Here is a 27816-nt window from a genome sequence, read left to right on the forward strand (position 1 = left end):
TACATATATCACCCATGCCACTCAACCTCAGTTTCCTCATACTAAAATGAGAGGGAAGAGTAGAGAATTCCTAAAGTTTCATCTAGCTTAAATACCCAAAAAGTTTGGGATATTTTTTTCCTTTCTTAAGTGCTAATGTTTTAAGAGCGGGATGGGAAATTGAAAGTGATGGTACTTGATAATTTTTTAAAGTAAATAGATATATAGAAAATATATAAGGCCATTTGAAGAAAAATAAATGATTTGATAAATAACTAGGGATATGTTAAGCCAACATTGGGAAAAAAATCCAACTAGACAGTTTATCAGCATATTAATGTCCAGTTAATTGGATGCTTTTATTCTGGCTTTTAAATTCATCTAGACTTAATGAAATGTTTTTATAAAAATTATACTTTTTGTTGTTCAAGAAATGGGACCTATTTTATCAATAGTATTTCACTATACTAATAATATTTTTATTGAACTTCCTAAGACACTGATTAACTATGTCCCAGAGTTGTTTTAATTGCTTCAGAGACATTTTCTCACCTAATTCTTATAATGGCCCTGGGAGATAGAGAGATGTTTTCATACACAGAAATTTTGAATCCATTCTGAAATTTATCTCCATTTGGTAGCTCTAAAGGAGTGATACCTTGGTAACGTCAGTGTATGAATGTTGCACTGAAAATTTATCTTACTTTCATGAAAACAACTCAAGTATATGCAGTCTGAATGATGGAAGTGAGTGGCTTCTGTAGTTAAAGAGCATAGAAAAATATGTCCCAACATAAGTATGAAACATAATAATCTAGCAGCTATAGAATAGCCAATACCAGAAGACACAAACTCTAGCTGAAAAAAATATGACTATTTTCATCTATAAACACACACTATGCAATTGATCCAATGAATAAATATTTCAACTTGTTTTTGTGAACAGATAAAAATAGAAGTTTAAAATATGGAAATTAAAAACTTCAGTTTCCTCCAGAGTAAATTATTCTTCTATGTTGCACTACATTTCATAAATTTTTTTTCTTTTGTAATGTTGGCATCGATTTCCTGTTATAATAGGCATATACATAATTGAATGTTCTTTTTAAAAAAATGAGTGTCAGAGCGGTTACTTTTGTGCCTGGAGAAATATGACAATCATATGGCCAAATAAGCTGAACAAATGAAACACTAAAATCATGAATATGAGCATAAGTGATTTTAGAAGAGATTTTAATATATCTTAGTGAGGTACACATGATTGCAAATATAATAAGGTTCCTAATACATAAAGACTGATTTTAATAATTAAAATAAAGCCCTTCCTATGTATTCTATATAATATGTACACTACAATTGAAAAAAAAAAAGAGGTCTCTTCAAGGTCACAACTAGCCTGTAATAAACGATTGTTAAGTTTGTTGAAGTATTTACCATTTTTCTGATTTCCAAGCAAGAAAAAGCTTCATTAAACTAAAGGCAACTAATTTTAAAATTGCAACTAATGAGACTACAGGATTCATTATCAGCGAAGGTCACAGAGGTAACTAGAGTCCTGAATTTATCTCTATCTCCAGTTGTATGACTGACTGATGGAGTTGAGTATTGCAAAGTCTATCACACAGCAATCATGCTACCACCCAGCAACAGGGCCGCAGCAAGGCACTCTAATCAGAAGAGCAACAGAGTTGATTCTGTGGACCATGTGCATCATGTTAAGCTTCAATTTCTTTTTCAAATGATTTAACTCTAATTTTGTAAAAAAAAAAAAAAATTACTTAAATATTGAAAAGTGACCCATGCTTCTTAACATAAGAAATACACATCTTCTATCTTAGTTAACACTTATATGTTCTTTTAAAAATCCACTGGGAATAAAATAATTTACTTAATGAGTCAAAAAATTACCCAAAACAACTTATGATTGTGGTATTGACAGAATGTGCCATATTGAAATCAGTGAAAAGTACCATGTAAACTATCTTTTGGTTGATGGGATGGCACTGAAAAGCATTTCCTAATCATATTTTGATAGTCATTTTTTTGTTCTTTTATTAATGTCTATGTTCATTTAATTGTTCTCCCATTCATTTTTGAACAGTTAGTTAAATGACTATAGAACAGTAAATATTATATGAGGTGGTAGGAATAAGAAAACAAATATAAAAGGGACCCTCCCTAAAGAAATTTAGACTCCAGTGAATTAAGGTACACATTCCAAGTAAAATAAAGTGTCATTAAAGTTGCTATCCAAGAAGACTTCCAGAGAGCAATGGAATCACTAATAAATACTTGATCAATGTAACTCATCCTTATAAAAATGTGATTTTTAAAAATCTACCATTCATGTGCAGTAGTTTTCTGCTAAAGCATTGGTCTGCTCTGACCTACTAGGCTTTACCTGAACTTGAAAAAGATGACATATTTATAGGTACAGAGGCAAATTTTTAAAATATTCACTTGGGGAATTACCTTTTAAACTCTTTTTTTTTTTTTTTTTTTTTGCTTTTTCTATTTGCCCATTGGACATGGCATAGAATTAAGAATCGTCCAAGTTCAAATTCTAGCTACTACTTCCTAGCTGAATGACCTAGAACAAATAAAATCTGTGAAACTTTGTTCTCTCATTTGAAAGATTGAGACAATAATTTCTATCTTAAGTAGTCCCTCTAATAATTAAATGAGACAATGTTTGCAAAAATATTTAGAAGAATTTGTGGCAAAATGAAAGGTGATTAGCAAATGTTTATTCTCCTTTTAATAGGACACACAGTTAACAATGTGTTTTAGTTTTTCAGTGAACTGACCTTAGAATGCTAAAGGAAATACTTGCAAAAGACTTTCATTATAATGTGCTTTATTTGGTACCATAAAATGTGTTTGACTTTGAAAAACAAATCCTTTCCCCTTTTAACAACTCTCCTAGATGAATATAATGGGGCAAGAAGTTACATAAAATAATAAACCTGTTCTTAATTATTTTTCTATATTCAGTGTCTATGATGGATGGTGTAACACAAGAATGCTCTCTAAATTATACCTAAATTAATATTAGGTGAAATTTTGCTGCATTAATCTTTTTCAAAAATAGCTGGTTACAGTTATCTAGTCCTCCCCCTTCCCCTTATATTTTAGTCTTATTTAAAACAAGACTGATTTGAAGGAGAAAAACCACAGTTGTGCCTTCTTGGAAGGACTGCCAAATGATGGCAGCAAAAATAAAACTTTAATTTTCTGAATATTCCTTGTTTAAGCCACATCTATAGTTCCCTTGTGAGTTTTAGGAATACTGTCTATAAATGCTAGTTCTCCCTCACAATTTCTGGAAATAAATTATATACGAACCATGAAGTCTTTGCCCTCTCACCTGAGACACACTTCAAAAACAAGGACAGAGAAAAAGATTCAATTATAAAAATAAATAAATAAAGGCTGAATGTTTTATCAAATTACCATATGTTTGGGAAATATATTTACCTTTACAAAATTCATTAAAATTTATATCCATCTCTAAAGTTATCATCTATATTTCTCCATCACCCTATTCCTCTAGTTCCCAAATAAACAAGACCACCATCCAAACGGTTAAAAATCTTCACTTGTTTTCTTTTATTTTACATCTTGGTCAAAATGTCTCTACCTAGTCACTTGCATCTTGGATTTATCCTGAATTACTTTATTCATCACCTCCAGTGCTAATATCTATGCCCTCAAAATCAGATACTAAGCTCTATTGATCCCCTCCTTATGAATAAATTTAAAATCTTTTTCTATTTTCTCTAATAATCTAATATTAGAAAACTCAGAATATTTTTCATCTGAACTACTATACCAGTTCTCTAACTGGACTCACTTCTTACAATCTTGTCTTTTACCAAATCAGTGTTCTACATCACCAGTAATATCTCCTGTCTAAAATCCTTCAATCTCTTCTCACTGATTATTAAATAAAATATATATTTCCTAGCATTATGACAGGACAACCATGATCAATCTTTCCTAACCATTTTTGGACCTCAATTATTGCCATTTCTCACCTATGTACATTATACTTCAACAATATGGAACTATTAACTGTTCTCCAAGTTTATTTTGCTATCTCCTATAACCATTCCCTTGACATCAAGTTCAATCTCACTGAAAATTTCCTACACTATATAAATGTTTGCTCTCCCAACTCCCCACAGAAAACTGAAATTTTCTTGAGGACAAGAATTTTCTCTTATTAGGCTTTTGTTTTATTCTTCCTTTGAGACACAGTTAACACAAAAATTATTTAATTTCTGCTGAATGCATGAAATAATGGAAGTATGGATAAATAAGTTTATGAATGGATAAAAGAAAGCTAACACTCAAGGTTGGAATAAGGTTATACTACACTATATCATATTAGATGCTCACTTTAATGTTCTATATTTGCTTAGTTAAAAATTATTCTTAGTAAATGCCCTTATCAATAACTTCTCTAAAACCATAACTCATTTAATAAATATTCTGAATTTCAATCATATTTATCTGCTTCTTTTTACCACCAGTATTTTCTATAGCTCCATAGGCAATAGCCTATTCCCTGTCCTTTCTTGATAGGATAGGTTTAAAAATTCCTACAGATCTTGTCAAGACAATATCAAAACATAGTTGGCATGTCTCCTGAAGTACAATATCCTCTCAGATCCCAAACATTTACTTTATGTTTCTTTAACCTTGGACTGTGCTGTATTATAATGATTATTTTCCCCTGTTTCTTTCTATTTCTCCCTTCTCTTCCCTGTATGCAACCAGCGGTGGCATTTAAATGCGGTGGTATCTGAACGCTTAGGGGACATGGTGTTAGTGGAGTGGCTGGACAGGCAAACATGTTTTAAACATGTTTAACCTTTCTGTACCCTCTTTAAAGTGCTTGAAATATCCCAAATTATCTGGACCTACACAAACATCATGTAATAAAGAATTGTATATTACAGATAAAAGGCAAAGTTTAACCATTACTTTACTACTCTAAAAGTACAACATACAAAATCTAAAATTTTGTTTATTATATTTTACTATTTTAACATTTCTTTCCAATATTATGAAATCTATAGGTTAGAAAATAACCTCTTTCAGAAAAATGGAAGTTCAAACCCAAAATATGTAGCAGATGAGATTATTGTGCTAATTTCTACTTGGCTTATTAATATCCTTTAATTGTTTTACCTCTTCCAAAAGTTATTAGCATTCCATTGCTTTGTAACTCAATCAGTATCTCCAAATTATACAATAAGATTCCACAAATATAAACAATGAAGTTGACTTGTGATTAATTTTGGAAACATAGAATATTCATGAGTTTTTCCATTACTATTCTTACATATTTAAAATTCTCTTCATAACTACTTTTGGAGAAATAATTGACTCAGTCATTCAATGTGAACATGCATTTGATGGTTATTAAACTCAGACACATGTCTACAGAATTCAAATATCCAATCTCCATTAAAATTAAAACATGAAATCAACCTCTTATTCATAATATAATTGTACTGTATTTTGACAAGTGTATGATACAAGTGTATCATCATAATCTGAGCATCGGGTTTGGATGTGCAACTATTTTTTTTCAATAGATAGGAACATATTTGTCCCTTTACCATATAATTTGCTTATTACAAATGTTCTATGTAATAAAAAAGTGCTCTCATGAAATCAAAGAAGTCACAAATAATTTGATAATGTAGACTCAAAACTGAAGATACAATATTTTTGAAATGCTTAGGGTACTCTCCATGGGTGAGACTACTGCTAGTGTATTGATTAGTGTTAGATGAAGTGACATGGGGTACAGATATGGGGCTGGTATGTTGAGAGGAACGTTAGAATAAGGGTTCTCACCTTGTAATTTACCACCTTGCTATCATGAAAGGAAGAAGGTGTGACAGCAAGAATGTCCTTACACTCTTTCATTCATTATAAGGCTAAAAGTTGTGAGAAATTAACTTACAATGAAATAATTTACTCATTGTTCATTCATTCAACAAAATTTTTGAGTACCTATTATGTATAAATATAGTGTTAGATAATATGAATTCAGAAATAGATAAGTAAAAAATGATCCTCTTACAGGCTGAATTCCAAAGGCAGAGACGCACAGAATAGTTATTAACAACTAATTACGTTGTGATAAGAAAGACGAAAAAGTACAGAAAAGAAAAAAGCCCTGATGCAGTCTGTGAAGTAAGGGGAGATTTCTTTGTGGTAGCCTCATTTTATCTGACATCTAAATAATGATTAAATTTGGGCTATCTAAGAAATGGAAGAGAGGTAGAGAGAATGACAGACTCAGGAACATCCCATACAAGGGCTTTGATATTGGATGAGATATTGGGAAAAGTACAAAAAAAGTCTGTTTGGCTGAATCACTGAGAATTGAGGGAAGAGTAGTTGGAGATTAGGCTTTGAGAAAGGCAGAAGCCATAAAAAAGAATGAAATAATGCCATTTGCAGCAACATGGATGGACCTAGAGATTGTCATACTGAGTGAAGTAAATCAGACATAGAAAGACAAATATCATATATTGCTTATATGTGGAATCTAAAAAATGGTACAAATGAACTTATTTACAAAACAGAAATACAGTCATAGCTGTAGAAAACAAACGTATGGTTACCAAGGGGGAAAGGAGGGGAGAGATAAATTGGGAGATTGGGATTGACATATACACACTACTATATATAAAATAATAACTAATAAGGACCTACTGTATAGCACGGGGAACTCTACTCACTACTCTGTAATGGCCTATATGGGAAAATAATCTATAAAAGGGTAGATATATGAATATGTATAATTGATTCACTTTGCTGCATAGCAGAAACTAACACAATTTGTAAATCAACTATATTCCAATAAAAATTGATTTAAAAAACTGAAAGTGAAAAAAAAATGGCAGAAGCAAAATAATGTAGGTTTATGTAGGCCACACTAAGCATTCTGAATTGTATCCTAAGAGAAATTAAAAGGTTTTAATAAAGTCTACCCATATCAGAGTCATGAAATATACAAGACCAGATGATCGTCTTTATTTTTTTCATTGTAGTAAATTAAGTTCTTTGTTCAGAAGCAGCATTAGTGGACTGCCAGAGCAGTGTGTATGACATTCCCCAAATGTAAGGATGGAAATCCTGCAGGGGCAGGGAAGGCAGTATAATCCAAAACAACTGTCTACAGCGGTGCAAATAAACTTCTGCCTTCTTCATGATGGAAAGATTCCTATATGATCATCTTCCACTAGGTGGATGACTGGTTCTCAAGTTTATGGTACTGGAGAGTGAACAGTGGCAGTGACCAGGTCAGTCTTAGTAACTGATAACTATAAGGGGATGTGAGATAAATATTTATTTCTTCAGTTAAAAATTTTAGATGGTTGAATAACCTTCCTTGAACTTCTCCAAAGTTGTGGTATTGTTTTTGATTGAGTAATCAAACACTAATAAATGATTGCTATATGCCAAACATTTTTATAAGTGCTTTATAAAATACATAGCAATTCTATAAAATATATAATATTCAAGTACATACATAGAATTTAAAGGCCAGAATCATTAAGATATTTGTGTAAGGTCACAAAGCATTTAGTGTTAGAACTGTGATTTTAACCTGTGTTCTGATTCAAGAGTCTCTGTTCTAACTACTATTTTGGGAAATAAAGACATGTTTGTAGGAGTTTCCATTTGGACTTTCTCATAATAGACTTTACTTCTTTGGTCAAATGACAATATGTGAATTCTTATAACTGTAGAGCATATTTATGCCTTAACTACAGATCTAGTAAATTTTTGAAAGAATAATGGATTAGTTTTAGAGTCAAAGTAGGCTTACCATGAGGTGAATTCCATTCAGGCCCTCATTCCTTGCTTGGTGCTTTAACCTCCACTGTAATTAAGAAAAGAAGAGGATGTTCTAGTCTTCAGATTAATATAAAATTAGAGCTACTGTTTACAAATACTCAAAAGATCTAAGGGTTTCATTTTCTGATTGTATAGTTATTCCTTTCTCTTTGGAGAAGGCCAGAAAGATGATTCTGAGGATGCATTTGTCTTATTATTCTAGGTCTTTCTGAGTCTGTGAACTAAATTGACTTAGGAATTAATTCAATAGTCATGATTCTATTATTTGAAATCCAGGTTCCATTTTCTAAGCCTAGTTTTATTTTATTTTTAAAATTATTATAATGGAATATTAGCAGGTTACCAATCATGTGATCTTAGCTACTACTCAAGACTCCTGCACATGAGTTGCTTCTAATTTTCACCCTGGCCCTGTTGTTTAGAGTACTGTTTGCGCTAGTCATTTTGCCTCTCACAGGATCCTGCCATGCCCACTAAAATCAATGAACCATTTTCAACTGAAGTGAATTTCAAAACTGTCACTATATTAAGGGATTATGGCATACATATTAATCATCGGCCACTATTGAGAATCAGTCCCAGACAATCAACCAAGCAAACAATTAATAGTTTATTCTCATGACTGACTAGAAATGAAAATAATCTCCAAGTAGAGATGTATGGAAATAAAGAAGTTAGAGTGGGCTTATAATCTGTAAATCACCAATTTTGTATCTAAATCCCCTTATAGGACCCTTCATATGTTTATTTCACAAAAGCCTTGAGGAATTCATTAGTAAGTAATGTGTCAGAATCTTTGAAAAGTGTTTTAATAGCTTTGGAAAACATTTATTTCTATATGGGTGAAGAAGGCAATGTAGTGTAGTGATTAAGAGGACAAACTGTGAACCCTAATGGCTTGTTTCAAACTGACCACGTTTTAGTTTGGCAAATTGTGTAAACCATCTATGCCTCTTTATCTTCACTTGTAAAATAAGAATGACACTAATAATGACCTAACAGAATTGCTGTTAGTGTTACTTGACTAATAGAAAGTCTCCCACCTTCTGCAATCTGAAAACCTTACATGATTTCTAAAGCCTGGCAATCGGTGAGTGCCACTCACGGCTAATCATATAAAGTGCTCAAATTCTTCATTGTTTCTATTTTGAGATTTAACCACTAATGCTGGATTCAAGATATCTGAGCTTTGTTTTGCTTTATATTTTTTTAATCCAAGTAAGTATTCCTTGGCCCCATGGCTCTGTTCTAAAAGTCAGAGTAGCTAATTAAGCAAATATCTAGTCTTTTCATCTTTTATACTAAAAAGTGAATTTTGTATCCTATGAAGTCTTAAGGTTGCACATTCTTTATTAGGTTCAGATGATTGGAAGATAAGAAAATGATACCTATCTGCTTTAAAGGTAGATCATAAAACTAACTCTATTATAGAGTAAACTTCTGCTTATAATAGTTTACTCTCCTGGTTTTATCATCCTACAAAATGAGAACTTGTTAGTCAATTCAAAATAAATATTCCAATCCATATGGCAATTAAAGATGACTGTGAAATTTGCTAATGTGACTCCATCCAAAATTGAATAATTCTGGACTGTGGTGAAATGTCAGTGGAAATACCTTTATAACAAGATAGCTTTCAATTTTTTTCTTTGGTGTCTATCTAAACTCAAAAGATACTACCCTTTCAATGTACCCAGGGAACCAGTAGTTATCTATAATTTTTATAGAGCAGATATAAGCAAAATGTAGCATAATGTATGTCAATAACCCAGTAAATTCATATTAATCAAATGGTATGAATTGTTTACAATTCATTTGATCAGTAAATTGTAGTTCTATAATTTCTGAAAAAGAATCACATCTGCTCTTTCTTTAGTATTTTGTCTCATCTCATACAGCAATTGCAAAAAGCATCTGTGGTGCATAGATAAATCTACTGTCTAGAACACAGCAGTTACCTAACTGGTATCTCCATTTCAATTCTTGACTCAATCCAATCAATCCTCCATAAGCAACAAAATTAAACTTTCGAAGTGGAAATCAGATCACACTGTTTCCATTCAATGATTTTTTCCATTGACATTAGAATTGAATCCCAATGTTTTGCTATGACCCACAAGGTCCTAATAATTTACCCCTTTTTAGCTTTCATGTTTACCTGTGTCAGTTTCCCCATTGTTTACTACATACCTTTCAAATTTATTCACCTTTTAGCTTTTACATTCATTAAGCATTATTTAGACTGAGACACTTGCATGTGTCACTCCCTTTACTCAAAAAAATTAATGTTTTTCCTATTTTTGTACATCTAGCTCCTTTTCAATGCTCGGGTAGAGATAAATATTACCTCTTCATAGAGATTTCCTTTCATCATTTTATCTTTATCCTTGATACCAGATTCTTCTAAACATTAATATTATATTAATTTGATTTAATTGTTTACTTTCTTTGTGCCTCTTTATCTAGATTTTAAGTTCTGTGAGAAGAGATACTTTGCATGCTGTGCTCGTAATTTCATGCTGAGTATGAAGTAAAATACCTGGTGCATACAGATATATCATTTATTGAATGAATGGAATAAATAAATTAATTAATGAATGAATAGGGGTTCATGATAAAACCCTCTTATATATGCATTAGTATGTCTTTTTTTAAAAGCCAATCCCATGTTTTACTTTATTTTCTTAACTTTTTATTTTATACTGGAGTATAGTTGATTCACAATGTTGTGATAGTTTCAGGTGTACAGCAAAGTGATTCAGTTATACATGCACATGTATCTATTCTTTTTCAAATTCTTTTCCCACTTAGGTTGTTACATGATATTGAGCAGAGTTCCCTGTGCTATACAGTAGGTCCTTTTTGGTTATCCATTCTAAATATAGCAGTGTGTACATGTCAATCTCAAACTCCCTATCCCTTCCCACATTAGTATTAGTCTTATTTTAGTTGTTCGATTGTAAATAACTATATCTAGAGAGTTCACAGATGTGTTGAATAGCAGACTGAATTAACATTTTCAAAGATTTTACAAATCTTCAAGAGGAAGAACTATCCTGGAAAATTAAGTTATATTATTTGTTCAATAACAGCACATATATACTTAAAATGTATATTATGCATATATATATGATCATATAATGATATATATGGAGAGAAATAGAGAAAGAGAGATTCAACGTTGTTTCATAGATGAGTAGATATTTTGCATATATTTGCATATAGTGCTTGAAGGTATATTCTAAAATGTGATTTTATTAGAGTCATAGCATTATTTTAATAGTATAAAATTTGTCATAGAAAGAAAATATATAGTAATATATGTATAGAGAATACATATAATATCTACATATATGTATATATATATACACATGTGTATATATCACATGTATACATACATGCATATACATATATATGTGTGTGTATGTGAGGATCTTGTTTCCATTTGGAAACAGTTTTTCTGTTGTTCTGCACTGTGTAGGAGAAACATACCACTGTGAGAAACATACCACTGTGTGGGAGAAACAAGCAACTTTTATAATTTACTATTACAAATGTTATAATAGAACAATTTAGAGAGAAAACAAAAGAGTATCAGGAAAGATTTCTTAACAGGAAAGAAAAATTGTAGCTGAGACTTGAAACATAAATATAGGTTGAATCTTCTACGAATTTGAAGACTTAATATTGTTTAAAATGTCCTTGTTACCTGCTACCTGCAGCAATCTACAGATTCAATACAATCTTCATCAAAATCCCAATCGCATTTTTTATCATAAAAGAAAGGCAATTCTAAGTGTCAACTGGAATCATAAAAGACTCTGAATAGCTAAAGCAATCTTGAGAAAGAAAAACAAAAGTGGATACATCACACTTCCAGATTTCAAAACACATTATAGAGCTACAGTAATTAAAACAGTATGATACTGGCATAACGACAGACATATACATCAAGGGTCCAGAATAGAGAGTCCAGGAGTAAACCCATACATATATGGTAAATTGATTTTAGACAAGGGTGCCAAGAATAGACAATTGGAACACTGTACATTGTTCATGGGAATGTGACTTGGGGCAGCTTCTATGGAAAGTAGTATGGAAGTTTCTAAAAAAATTAAAAATAGAACTAACATATGATCCAGCAATCCCACTTTTGAATATATATCTAAAATAACTGAAATCAAGATCTTGAAAAGATATCTTCACACCTATATTTGTTGCAGCATAATCACAAAATAGTCAAGGTATGGTATAGACATACAACTGAATGTTCACTCTTAAAAAAGAAATCCTGCCATATGTGAAAACTTGGATGAACCTGCAGGATATTATGCTAAGTAAAATTAACCATTCACAGGAGAACAAATACCATATGATTCCACTTGTATATAGTAGCAAAAATAGCTGGATTCATAGAACCAGATAGTAAAATAGTGGCTGCTAGGGGATGAGGGGAGAGGGAAATATGGTGCTGCTGTTCAGTGGGTATAAAGTTTCAATTATATAAATTCTAGAGGTCTGCTATACAACATTATACCTTTAGTTAACAATAATGTATTGTACACTTAAAATTTTGTTAAGAAGATAGATTCATATTAAGTATTCTTACCAAACCACATAAATAAATAAATAAACAAACAAACAAATAAATAAATAAATAAGGGTTGGTCACATTAGAAAATGTAAAAAGGAATTATTCTGAGCAGTATGTGTATAGAACAAAGGCAAGGAAAAACAAATATATTTGGGATACACCAGATTGTTTGGCAGGGTCCTAGTTACATGTAGTTGTTTACATATGATGGAGTGGGCACAAATACAACTTTTTTTGGTTGTACTTTAAAAGTACTTTATTTTAAATTAAATTTCTTGTATCATAATCATTACACTATTTTTTTAAACTTTCAATTATTCTCCTATTCTATCATATTTAGATGTTCAAACACACTAAAAGTTAAATGGGACAGGTTACTACTCTTAGTTTACATATAAGTAAGACAAAAGTAAATATAAAATTCTCAATAAAATTTGACAGTTTGACTAACAGCTTGAATAGCATCCTTTATTACTCTTTTTTAAAAAAGTCATTCAAAAACAAAAACAATTTCTTTTAAAAACCCAGTAAAATGTTGATATAAAGTAAATTTACATTTAAAAAAGGACAAACAAGTAAGCATTCTGCTCATTTTACATTTCAATATAAAAACCTGAAACATATGAAGAAACATAATTTACCCTGACATAACATCATTATTTGTTAAGATAAATTAATAAACAGCACCTTTGGGTGCAACCAATCTATTCAATTGCTGTCAGTGTTGATTAGAATATCTGTCTAAACTGTAATAAACTGTGAATGTATTAATATATGATAGTGTCTTTTGTTTATTTAATGTGAAGCAATTACCACTTATTCATTCCACCAATCACGATTTTCCATGAGTGATTCTGTGTCTTGCTTACAATATTCAAATGAACAGGTCCATCAGTAACATTTTATTGTTGCCCAAAGCTATTATTTACTTTGAGTTATACTGTGGTGATTTAAATAGGTAACATGCAACCTCACTAATCAGGTTTATTCAAGAGATGTATGATTAGCAATATCAGGAAGAGAAAGATACCACAAATGAAGACAATATAAATTGAACTTTAGTGAATTACATTAGCTAATTGTAACAACATTCAATTCAAATCTTCTATGAATGTTTTCCTACTAAATAGTACAATATTTCTTATTTATTAGTATTTGGTTTTATAAGAACTTCAACTTTACAAAACAGTTATGGTCAAACTAGCTGGATAAGCTTATGAAATTAATTATAAAAACATTCTCTTTATTTTCCAATAAATGATGATTTTTAATATTCATTTTCTACCATTTCTTGTTTTGCTACTATTTGTTTATATTTTTGGAAGACAGGGTGTTTTCATATTTATCAAATAATTATATCTACTATGACTAAATTAAACATATCTATTTTTTCATGAATTGTTTTGAAAAATTGTCTTTTTTTTCAGATTTTGGATTGACATATCCTTTCTTCATATATTCCATGCTATTATAATGCATTTCTTTCATTCCATAACTATAAAGTATTTGAAATATTTCTCCAATATACGTGGACCAGTTATTAACATAAGAGGAAACATGCTACAGAGCAGTTAAAGACCTTGTTTGCTTACTGTACGTAACAGTCACAGTTTCTCCCGTTGTATTTTCTCCAATGTGTTCAGAAAACTTGGTTTGGCATTAAAATGTTTTTAACCTTTTGAGCAAAGGGATCAAGCCAAATAAAGACTTTTTTGAAATATTGATATATAAAATCTTAAATCTTTAGGTATGTAGGTATATGACTACCAGTGACAACCCATGGTTTATACTATGGCAAATAGCGGTCATATAAGAAATTTACTGCATTGTGTACGAATGTATTTATTGCAAGTATTTGCTTTTTGTCTAGCATTATTAAAAGCAAATGTGAGTACAATAGCTCTGCTTTCAAAGCAGATGTGGAATTATCTACAGAGTACAAATTAATGATGAGTGTGAAAAGATATTCATTGAAACTACCCTATTTTGTATATTTTCTCTCTATAAATTAGAGTTACAATGTCCCAAAACTTGGGATTTGAACATGCTGCTCATTGGAATAAAAATTCAGTAGTATATTTTGAATCCTGTCAAGAACCTTATCATATGTTATTACTCACAAAGGAACTTTAGTGTTTGTTTGTAGATAACATTCTGTATTAAAGAGGGCTTTGAATATACAAGTCTATTGTCTGTTAATGGAACAAAAGATGAAGGCCATAATGAATTATAACAAGTGCATTTCTGAAGCTGGATTTGTAATAATATATTTGCAGTAAAATTTTTACTATGTGAGATAAATATGCCTGTCAGTAATTATCATTATAATCTTCTGGGTTTTAAGTACTAATACAGTACAATATCAGTGCTAGTTTTTACATAATTATTATTAGTGACAAATTTTCACCTATCTTCACACATGCATCCATGAAAATTATCATCACTGACTGTAGTATCATAGATGCATGATTTAAAGTGCTTAGTTGTGCTATGCTATCCTGAGATAGTTTATGAGTGTTTGAAAGATGGATAAATCAATTAATGGTATGCCACTAGTTCATATATATTAGATTTAAACCATAACTTGTGTTTAAAATCTTAAATTACACTTAACTGTAATAGTAGGCATTGGTAACATTATTGATTTCTATATGCTTCACTCAATTTGTCTTAATTTTGATTGCATTACCACCAGTCTCTGAGCTTCATATTCCATTTTTTTTCTTTTGCTTCCTTAAACAGAAAGTAAATTGAATAAAAGTGCACCCACAGCAAGAGTATTATGTAGATTTATTCTTGCTTTTGAAAATAATCCAGGCATGATTTACCCTATAGACAGGAAGTACTATGACCATTCCAGGCTCAGAATCAATCACATAGCCCAATAAGCCTACAATTCCCTTTCTACAAATCTTGATATTTAAATACCACCTAAGAATATATTAATATAAATATTATTTTAAAATAGGTATTGCATATAAGTGGAGGTGTGCTTACTTTCATATCCTTTTATAAAACATCAAAGAAAGTAAAAGAGAAAAAAACAATATCAGACAATAGTTTCATGAAGCTATAATATGAGATTAGATTGCCAATTAAATATTTAGATCCTCAAGAAAAAAACAAGGGAGTGTCCAATAGAATGCTCAAGTTTGCAACATCTTGACCATGCCATTTATTTACTCTCTGCTCTTCAGGTAATCACATCACTGAAATTCAACATATTGAAATTTTAAATTGCATATTCCACAGGGCTCTACTAAGAAAATTATATAAAATGTTGAGCAAATTTTAAAAATAAATATGATATTATAAAAGCCTGATTTAATCTGGGACTTTTAGAGCTCATCCTTTTGGTAAGACTGCATAGCTATGAACATTGGTTGAATCATCAAATAGTTGACAGAAGGCAATAGAGAGAGATTCACATGGCCCTGGTTCCATCTAGGGCCATCTGCCCACAAATCATCATTGGTGGAGAAAACATGGTTTGCTTACAGAGCTTTTCATAGACCAACATCACTGTCATTGCTGTCACTGAAAAGGACACCCACTTTTTCCAAGTGATAAAGCTTCTTCCCTCCTTCCTCACCACTGTACAGAAAGGTCATACCCTTGCCATACAGAGATCATCAAGAATATTCCCAACATACTAGACATTACTGCTTACCTCTAGTCATGATAAGAAGCACAAGACTCAACTGTCATACTTTATAGTCTGATTTCTCATCCCCATACAGCCCTGTAATTCTCCTATTCTGATCCAGTCACATATCCCACCTCACTGTAGAAACTCGTCCTCTGTGCTGCCTTGAATGCACAGTAAATTATTAACAAAATCTCCTACTTGTAAGTTTTCTCTGATTTTTTTTCCATTTGCTCCGATTAAACCTTAATGGTTCCCTGAGAACATTCTTGACTGGGTTTATCTCACACACCTCACATACCAGAGGCTGGAGATGGAGAAGGTATCTTCATCTGGCCTCCAGAGTACCATTCTATGTTTTTCTCCTAGGTTCTAAATTCCTCTTTGTTTACACGCATTCCCTCAGTAATTTCATCTAGTACACTGACCTTAAAAGTGAAATCTGACAATTCCTAATTTTTTATCTCCAGCCCCAATGTCTTCTTGAAGTGCAGTCCCTTAAATTCAACTGTCTCCTTAACAATTCCCTCCACATAGATATCCAATTAAATTGTCCAAAAAATATTGATTTCTCTGCTCCCCAAATTATTTGTTCTTCAATATTCCCCCATTTAATTTAATTCCACATTTCTACTTGGTCTGAATCTTTTTTTTTTTTTCTCTCACACTCCACATCCAGTCTACCACTAAATTATTTGTTGCTAAAGATTTAAATATATACATAACCTGCCATTTCGTGTGCTTTAGATAAAAAATCATTTTGTCTTCTTTAGTATCACAGCTTTGAAAAAAGAATCTATAATGATTCACCTTTGTAATTCGGATTCCCTCATACACATAGTTGGTGGTAATAATGCAATAATTTTATATGGAGGGGTATTAATTACACAGAATACACTCAAGTTAGAGTAGAAGTAAATTAAAACAGCAGTAAATTAAAGATATACCCACTTGTAGAAATAATAGGTTGCTTTTAAAGTCTAGGAATTTTTAAATTTTATTTTCTTTAGTAGTATTAAATGTTTATTAAAGACAGAATGCAATTTGCATAGACAGCCTAATAATGAAAACATTTTTCTTATTATTCCTGGAGTATCATAAAAAGAATGCATATTAAGTGAAATTCTCCCACTCGTCCTCTGTCAATGGTTCTCAAATTGGACATTATTTGTATTTAAGGCAGGAATCATCTTTGCTGTCATATGCATTGATGGACCACATGGCATCCATGACACTCAAGGAAATACCAGTAATATTTACTACAATTTTGACACCCAAAAATGTACTTAAAGAGTTCCAGAAGCCTCCAAAGCAGAGTAGAGTTTTCTGGCTTACTCATCACCTAGACAGTTTCTATTTATCAATATAATGGTTACTAGCACCAACCAAAGTTTTCTACTGTGAAAAAGAAGCTAATGTACAATGAAGCAATGGGTTCCTCAAGAAGTGTTATAAAAATTTAGAACATTATTCTTCATTATCAGCACCTAAGACTTAAATTATTTTTGAGTTTTTCTAGTCTGTTTGATATTATGTCTACATAGGAAATACAACTGGAAACAGTCTTGAGTGTACTAGAATCTACATAGGAAATACAACTGGAAACATTCCTGAGTGTACTAGAATTGGTAGTGTACTAGAATTGCCAGCTTTCTAATTTGATAATCAGAAAGAGTACTCCTGCATTGAAAGTTGGAGAGATGTAAGACATTGTAAATCAAGATTTTTTTCTTATTTAATTCAAAAAATGAACATTTAATATTTATATCATTCTTGTTTTTACTGAGTTTTATGGATAAAACTAATAAAAACAGAGAGTCTATTTGCCTCATTGAGATTTCTGTATAAAAAGGAATAGAAAAAGCTACAGAGCAACTATAATATAATATTAAAATGTTACATGGAGAAGGTGTGTATATATATATATATATATATATATATATATATACACACACACACACACACACATACATTTGGAAGGTTTTTCTTAGCATATTTACTAATACAATGTAGAGGAGTTAACCATGTGAGGGGAGGAGCAATAGAGAATAATTATTATACAGGGGGAGATACTATGCCATGATCCAGAGGTTGAAGAAAGTATTTCCAACTTCCAACTTACCAAACAGTGACAACCAAATTTATGAATACATACATATATATAATTTGAATAACCAAACATGCATAATAAAATATTTTTAAACCCAGTACTATCTATTGAACCAGACAGGATGGACTTTGAACTACAAAAATAAATGTATTAAAATAAATGCGTTGGGCTTCCCTGGTGACGCAGTGGTTGAGAGTCCACCTGCTGATGCAGGGGACATGGGTTAGTGCCCCAGTCCAGAAAGATCCCACATGCCGCAGAGCAGCTAGGACTATGAGCCATGGCCAATGAGCCTGCACGTCCAGAGCCTGTTCTCCACAACGAGAGAGGCAACAACAGTGAGAGGCCCGCGTACCGCAAAAAAAATAATAAATAAAAAAATAAACATAAAAATAAATGTGTTTACTCTGTTCATAACATTAACTTTTGCTATAATAATCTAACTGTAAAAATCTTCCCACCATTGCCTTAGAAAAGCAAGTCAGAATAAATAACTGGTGTTATAAATTTGCAAAAGTAATGATGATTTATCTAATTTTATCATTATTTAAAGTAAGTTTTAATCTCATTATATGTATGGGTTTTACAGTTATAATCTTTATTGCTTTTTAATTTAACTGGATGGTGTTATGGACCATATTGTGTGCCCTCAAGGCACATATTTTGAAGGTGTAACCCCTAGTGTAACTGTATTTGGAGATAGGACCTATAAAGTAATAAAGGTTAAATAAGCTTCTAAATGTAGAACCTTAAACTGATAGGACTGGTGTCCGTATGGGAAAATAAAATGATACAAGAAAGCTTTCTCTCTGTGCATATACATAGAAGAGACCACAGTGAGAAGAGGGCTGTCTGCAAGCTGAGAGGTGAGCTCTTACCAGAAATAGAATCTGCTGACACTTTGACCTGGGACTTCCAGCCTTCAGAACTGTGGGAAAATGAATTTCTGCTGTTTAAGTTAGCCAGTGCTTGGCATTTTGTTATGGTAGCCTTAACAGACTAATACAGATGGGATCATAGAATATTGTCTCTGTGATAATGACTCTGAAATGGTGTAAGTGCCGAATGAATTGATAAGTAGACAATTTTGAAAAGGTTTTATTTCTATTTCCCAAGTAATGTATACTTGAAAGGATTCTGGGAATATGAAATAGGTTGTGAACAACTTGCAGGAGCTAGGATGGGCAGAAAGGACCCTGTTCTCCAAATACTGGGGAATCTGTGCTCTGATCACTGATTGCTGATTCTTATCACAGAAATGCAGACAAAGAGGGAGTGGCCATTGTTGTAGCAACTTCTCACAATGTTACAAGCCCCTATCCCTCTGGGTAAAATAAATCCAACGGATTTCAAAGAGTGGTCTTTTTTTTCCCCCCTTTTCACTTTCTTTTTTTCCCCTTTTGGGAGCCAGATACTGAAGACTAAGACATTCAAAATAAACTGGATATATGATGGAAATTAGAAAGTCACCATACATGCCCAGGAAAAGGTGCAGATTCAGAAAAGATTGAGAAGTCCTTAAGTTTACACATCAGGCTAACCCTTATAATAGAGACAACATACAGCAATTTAAAAAAATGATCAAAAACCAAAACCAGAAAACCCTGGGGAAGGGGGACAATCTGATTGCCAGAGTTGCCACCATATTGTATTCAAATATCCAGTTTTCACCAAAAAATCACAAGGCATACAAAGAAACAGGAAAATGAGACCTAGTCAAAAGAAAAACAGTAACAAGAGAAACTATCCATAAAAAAAGACTAGATACATTAGACAAATACTTTAAAATGACTAATTTAGTTGCTCAAAAAACTAAGAAAGACTTGGAGAACATCAGGAAAATGATGTGTAAAAATGTAGATGTATCAACTAAAAGATAGAGAACCTAAAAAGAAAAAACAAAAATAAATTCTGGAGCTGAAAACTAAAATAATTTAAATGAAAAATTCACTTGAGAAACAAATGTAGATTTGAGCAGACAGAAGAAAGAAATCATAAAACATGAAATTGACCAATAGAAATTATAAGTCTGAGGAACAAAAAGAACACAGATTGAAGAAAAGTGAGCAGATCCTAAGGGATATGTGGGACACCATCAAATGGACCAACACATGCATTGTTGGAGTCCCAGAGAAAGAAGAGAGACAGAAATGGGTAGAGAGAAATTTTGAATAAGTAATGGAAGGAAACTCCAAATTTCATGAGAATCATAAATAGATAACCAACACCAAGATACATTGAAAGTAAACTATCAAAGGCCAAAGAATGAATATTGAAAGCAGCATGAGAGAAAGAACTCTTCACATGTAAGTTATCCTCAAAAGACTATAAGCAGATTATTTTATCAAAAAATTCAAAAGCCAGAAGGCAGTGAGCTGACATATTCAGAGTGCTAAAAGAAAAAAAAACCCAAAATTCTATATCGAACAAAACTATCCTTCAAAAGTGAAACAGAAATTAAAACATTCCCAAATAAATAAAACTCAAGGGATTTTGTTAAACTTGACCTGCCCTGCAAGAAATCCTAAAGGGAGATCTGCAGGTTGAAATAAAGGTACACTAGACAGAGACTTGAAGCCTTAGGAAGACATAAAGTTCTTAAAAAAGTAGATATATGGAAAATTATAAATACTAGTATTATTGTAACAATGATATGTAATTCCACTTTCTGTTACCTACATGTATTGAGAGACACATACTTTTTTTGAAAACAGTTATTAGTCTAAAAACTATTATTGTTATAACTTTGGCTTGTAACTCCACATTTTGCTTTCTACATAATTTGAGACTAATGCATCAAAAATTATTTATTTATGTTGTTGGACACATGATGAATACATATGTAATTTTATGACATCAACAACTGAAAATAGTGAGGACAGCCTGTTAAATGAGCAGAGTTTTGTATATCAATAAAGTTAAGCTGACATAAAACAAAATGAGAGTGGTATAACTTCAGGATGTCAAATATAATCCCTGTGGTAACCACAAAGAAAATTGCTTATATATATATATAATCTTATATATATATAATCACATATATATATATATATACATATATATATATATATATACATATATATATATATATATAAGATTAGAAGGTAATTTAAATGTTTCACTACAGAAAAACAACAAAATGCAGAAAGAGACAGTAATGAAGGAATTGAAGGGCAAAAATTAAAATATAAGGGTATAGAAAATAAATAGAAAAATAGCAGAAGTAAGCCCCTTATATCAGTAACTACTTTAGTTACTCCAGTAACTACTTTAAATGTAAATTGATTAAACTTTCTAATCAGAAGACAAAGATTTAAAGAATGAATTAAAAAAAAAAAAACATGGTCCAGTTTTATGACATCTAAAAGAGACTTAGGTTGTGTCCAAATACAAAATAAGTTGAAAGTGAAGTGACGTAAAAAGATATTCCATGAAAATAGCACCCAAAAGAGAACAGTGGTGACTATACCAATATCAGACAAAATATAATTTATATCAAAGAAGTTTGCAAAAGTTAAAAAGACATTATATATTAATGAAAGATTCAATTCAGCAAAAAGACATAAAAATATAAACATTTACACACTATAATGAGACTAATAAAATATATGAAGCAAAAATTGACAGAATTGAAGGGAATAATAGACAACTCTAAAATAATACTTAGAGGCATCAATACCCCATTCTCAATAATGGATAGAACAACCAGAAATAAATAAAGAAATAGAGTAATTGAACAATGCAATAAACAAACTGGATCTAACAGACATATACAGAAAATTCATCACATAAACAACAGAATATACATTCTTCTCAAGTGCACTTGGGACATTTTTCAGGATAGATCATAGGTTAAGCCACAAATTAAGTATCAATAGATTAAAAAGAATATATATCATACCAAAATATCTTCTCTAACAACAATGTATGAAATTAGAAGTCAATAACGGAAGGCAAAACTGGAAAATTCATATTGTGGAATTAAACAACAGAGTCTTAAACAACCAATTGATTAAATAAGAAATAATAAGAAAACAATACAGACAAATAAAAATAAAAACACAAGTACAAAAAATTACGGGACACAGCAAAATCAGTGGTAAGGGTAAAATTTATAGCTACAAACAGATTAAAAAATATAAGAAAGATTTCAAATCAACAACTTAACTTCACAATTAAGAAACATGAAAAAGAAGAACAAACTAAACCCAAAGTTAGTAGGAGGAAGGAAATAATAAAGCTTGGATCAGAGATAAATGAAATAGAGAACAGAAAAATAGTAGAGAAAAATCAATGAAACCAAAATTTGATTCTCCATAAATATCAATAAAGTTGACAAACCTTTAAGTAGATGGACCATGAAAAAAGGAGAAAAGGCTCAAATTACTAAAATCAGAAAAGTGCAGACATTAATATATATTCTATGGAAATATTAAGGATTATAAGTGAGCATTGTGGACAATGGAATGCCAAAACATTGTATAACCTATATAAAATGCACAGATTTCTAGATATACAAATCCTACCAAGATAAAATGATGAAGAGATAGAAAATCTGAATAAACCTATAACTAATAAGGAGATTCAATCAGTAATCCAAAATCTCCAATGAAGAAAACTCCTGAACCAGATAGATTTACTGAAGAATTCTACCAAATATTTCAAGAACTAGCACCAACTCTTATCAAATTTAACAAAAATCTGAAGAAGAAGGAAGATGCCCTAACTTATTTCTATGAGTCCAGTATTAATTACTCTGATACTGAAGTCAGACAAAGGCACTGAAAGAAAACTATAGACCGATATCCTTTATAAACATTGATGTAAAAATCCTCAACAAAATACAAGCAAACTGAATTCAGAAGCATATTAAAAGGATTATACAGCATGAAAATTAATACTGGAAGCAAGGATGGATCAACATATGAAAACTGATCAACATAATACACAAGATTAACAGAATAAAGGAATAAAAGACACAATCATTTGAATTGATGCAGAAAAAATGTGACAAAATTCAACATCTTTCATAATGAGAGCACTCAAAAAAACTAGGAATAGAAGGACACCAACTCAATATAATAAAAGTATATATGAAAAGCACATAATGAACATCATACTCAGTGGTGAAAGACTGAAAATTTTTCCTCTAAGATCAGGACCAAGGTAAGGATGTCCACTTTTGCCACTTCCTTCCAACACAGTACTCGAAGTCTTAGTTAGAGCAATTAGGTAAGAAAAAGAAAACACATTCAAATTGAAAAGGAAGAACTAAAATTATTTCTCTTTACAGATGAGATAATCTTACACGTGTTGAATTCTAAAGAACCCACAAAAAACTATTAGAACTAATAAACAAATTTAGCAAAGTAGCACACACAAAAAGTCAACACACATTTCTTTACATTAAAAATAAATAATCTGAAAAGGAAATTTAAAAATAAATTCCATTTATGATATCAAAAAGAATAAAGTACTTAGGAATTGACTTAACAAAGGAGGTAAAAGAATTTAACTATAAAGACTACAAAATATCAGAAAGGAATTTGAAAAGAAATAAATACATGGAAAGACTTCCCATGTTCATGGATTGGAAGACAATATTATTAAGATAATATACTATCCAAAGTGATCTACAGATTTATTGCAATTTCTATCAAAAGGCTAATGACTATTTTTTGTAAGTAGAAAAATTTATCTTAAATTTCATATGGAATCTCAAGTGTTCCCAAAGAGGCAAAATAATTTTGAAAAAGAACAAAGCTGATGACTCACATTTCCTGATTTCAAAACTTACTACAAAGCTCCAGTAAACCAACAGTGTGGTAATGGGATAAAGGCAACAGTCCATAAAATAAACCAAAGAGTTTAGAAAAAACCCTTGAATATATGATTTAATGATTTTCAATAAGACTGACAAAATCATTCAATGGAGAAAAGATAGGCTACTCAACAAATGGTGCTAGGAAAACTGGATATCCAGGTGCAAAAGTATGAAGTTGGATCCTTACTTAAAATCATACGTAAAAATTAACTCAGTTTAAATATATTACCTAAATGTAAGACCTAAATTTGTAAAATTCTTGGACAAAAACCACATGGCATTGGATTTGGCAATGATTTCTTAGATATGACATCAAAGGCACAGATAACAAATTTAATTTCATGAAAAAAAAGATCATAAAACGACACCACCAACACAGTAAAAAGCAAACCACAGAATAGGAGAAAATATTTGCAAATTGTATACCTTAATTAATTAATATTCAAAATATTCATTAATACTCAAAATACATATATACTCCAAAAATTCAACAACAGTTAAACCAGATTCAAAAATGGGCAAAGGACTTGAATAGACATTTCTCCAAAGAAGACACATAAGCAGCCAACAGGCATATGAAAAATGTTCAACTAATTATTAGGAAAATGCAAATCAGAACTATAGTGAGATACCACCCCATACCGACTGGGATGGCCACTACCAAAAACAAACAAACAAACAAACAGAAAATAACAAGTGTTGACAAGGATTTGAAGAAATTGGATCCCTTTTGCACTATTAGTGGAAATATAACCTGGTACAATCACTGTGGAAAATGGTATAGCATTTCCTCAAAATATTAAAGGTAGTATTAACATATGATCCAGCAATTCCACCTCTAGGTACATACTCTAAATAATTGAAAGCAGTGACTTCAGATATTTGTACACCCATGTTCATAGCAGCATTGTTCACAATAGCTAAAATGTGGGAGCAACCCAACTGTCCAATGATGGATGAATGGGTAAGCAAAATGTGTTATAAACACACAATAGAATATTATTCATCCTTAAAAAGGAAGGAAATTATAACATATCCTACAACATGGGGGAATTTTGAGGACATTATACTAAGTTAATCATGTAATTATGTCAGTCATAAAAATATTGTATGACTCTACTTATATGAGGTACTTAGTCAAAATCACAGACATAAAGTAGCATGACGGTTGCCAGGAACTAAGGAAATGGAGAGTTATTATCTAACGGGTATAGAGTTTCAGTTTTGCAAGACAAAAAAGTTCTGGAGTTGGATGGTAGTGATGGGTGCACAACAATATGAATGTACTTCACAGTACTGCACTATAGACTTTACTTTTAAGATAGTAAAGTTTACACTCTTTGTATTTTACCACAATAAAAAAATAGAAAAAAGTAATATATGCTTACTACTAAGTGTTGGGTAGTTCTTATTTTTCCTTTTATATTTTTCATCTTTATTATTCTATACCGTATTCCAGATAATCTTTTCAAGTGCAAACCCTAGTTCACTTGTCCTCTTGATCTCTTTCTAATAAACTCTCCATTGACTTATTAATTCATTTATCATGTCATTTTCTGGTTGATTCTATTTAAAATTCTACTGGCAATGTTTGAATTATGGAGACTAAATTTACCTTCCCTCTTTCCACAATCAGAAACACAGAACAAATACATAAAACAATGTTTTTCGGGCTTCCCTGGTGGTGCAGTGGTTGAGAGTCCACCTGCTGATGCAGGGGACATAGATTCATGCCCTGGTCCAGGAAGATCCCACATGCTGCAGAGGGGCTAGGCCTGTGAGCCATGGCCACTGGGCCTGCACGTCTGGAGCCTGTGCTCTGCAATGGGAGAGGCCACAACAGTGAGAGGCCCACGTACCACCAAAACAAACAGACAAACAAACAAACAAAAACATTGTTTTTCATACATTAATCAAGAGTCAGTGAAGAACAGTGAGAGGAAGGGAACAAATGAGTTGTGCATAGTGAGAGTCTTATCTCACTGACTGGAGAGAGGTTCCAGGCCACAGAACAGGACGCTGCAGCTGTAGTCAAACTTTGCAGTTTTGCTAATTTGAGGAGAGAGTTCGGAGTACTAGGAAGACTAAGTTGTTCGAATTTCTGGAGCAGAAAACCAAGAGGAGAGAATTGCAGAGAAATTTATCAAATAAATCTTGATATTGGTCTTTTATTATCTTTTGCTGAGTACTTCTGTGTCTACATATGAGGAAATTATTAAGGGTTGGGGAGGGGGTGACACCAGAAAGATAAAAGCAGAACAATCTCTGAAACTCATAGAGGATTGGGAATCATCTGTGTTTTCCGCAGAGTGGAAAATACACTTAATACATAGGACATAAAACAGAGTCATCTGAAGGACATTGTTTCAAGTGGGATTACATTAGCCCTACATTGAAAGCTCATTTTAGTCTGCTTACAAAAAGAAAAAAAAAATTACTAGGGATGCCAAGACCCAAAAATGTATGGCCCATATACTGAAGAAAAATCAATCAATAGAAACATACCCAGATAAGAGATGAAAGAATTAGCTGACAAGAACATAAAAAAATATTAAAAAAAAAATGTTACAACTACACCCTGAATATATAAGAAAGTACAAGAAAGAATGAGCATGTCAAGGAGAAGCATGGAAAATATAAAGAAAGATTTATATAAAACTTATATATATTAAAAATACATCATCTGAAAAGAAAAGTAAACAGGATGTATTTAACTGCATAAGAGTAACTGTGGAAATAAAAATTAGTGAAAGTAAAGCAGCAGTAGAAAAGATCCAAGATGAAGAAAAGGTAGAAATATAGACAACACCATGTGCTGAAAATCTTTGAAACTGCTGAAAGAAAAAAAAATCAAACTAGTATTCTATATCTAGTAAAAAGTTATTTCAAAAGTAAAGGCAAAAAGACCTTTTTAGACATAAAACCTAAGATTATTGCTAGCAAAACAGCATTAGGAGACCTGACACAAAGGACATTTTTCAGGGTGAAGGAAAATGATACTAGATGAAAATTTGGATCTAGAATAAAGAATAATATGGCATGGAAATGGTAAATATGCAGACAAATATAAAGATTGCTTCTTATTTTTTGTCTCTCTAAAAGATAACTGACAATGTATTGTAACATATGTAGAAGTAAACCATATGACAACAATACCACTAAGGCTGGATGGGAGAAAATGGAAGTAACTGTTATCAAGATACATTTTTCTGAAGTGATAAATGTTATTTGAAGGCATATAACACACAAAAAAGATGCCAACTATAAACCATTAAAAAAGCAAAAGAAAGATGTATAGCTATTAAATCAAGTAAGAAAATTAAGTATAAATATTTATATATATGAAAGAAGGCAAGAGGGAAAAGGAAACAAAGAATTGACTGGATCATTAGTAAACAAGTAGCAAGATGGCAGATGCAAACACAAACAGCTTCATAATTGCATTAAATTCAAATTAAATTAAAAGTAAGAGCTTGTCAAATTGGATAAAAAGGTAAGAGTTAACTATATATCATTCATAAGTAATCAACTTTTAATATAAGTATAAAAAGATACATTACCCTAACACAAATCAATAGAGCTTTGGAATAGCCATAAAATATAAAGTAATTTCAAGTCCATCACCTTAACCACTCGGTCACAACAAAATAAATTTCAAAGCAAGGAATAAATGACATAAATAAGGCATTCCATAAGTATAAATGGATTGATTTTTCAATGGAAACTAATGATCCAAAACATTTATATATCTAATTAATATAGTTTCAAAATGCATA

The sequence above is a fragment of the Mesoplodon mirus genome (genome assembly GCF_964341445.2).
Source record: "Mesoplodon mirus genome assembly, chromosome: 3".
Taxonomy (NCBI): Eukaryota; Metazoa; Chordata; class Mammalia; order Artiodactyla; family Ziphiidae; genus Mesoplodon; species Mesoplodon mirus.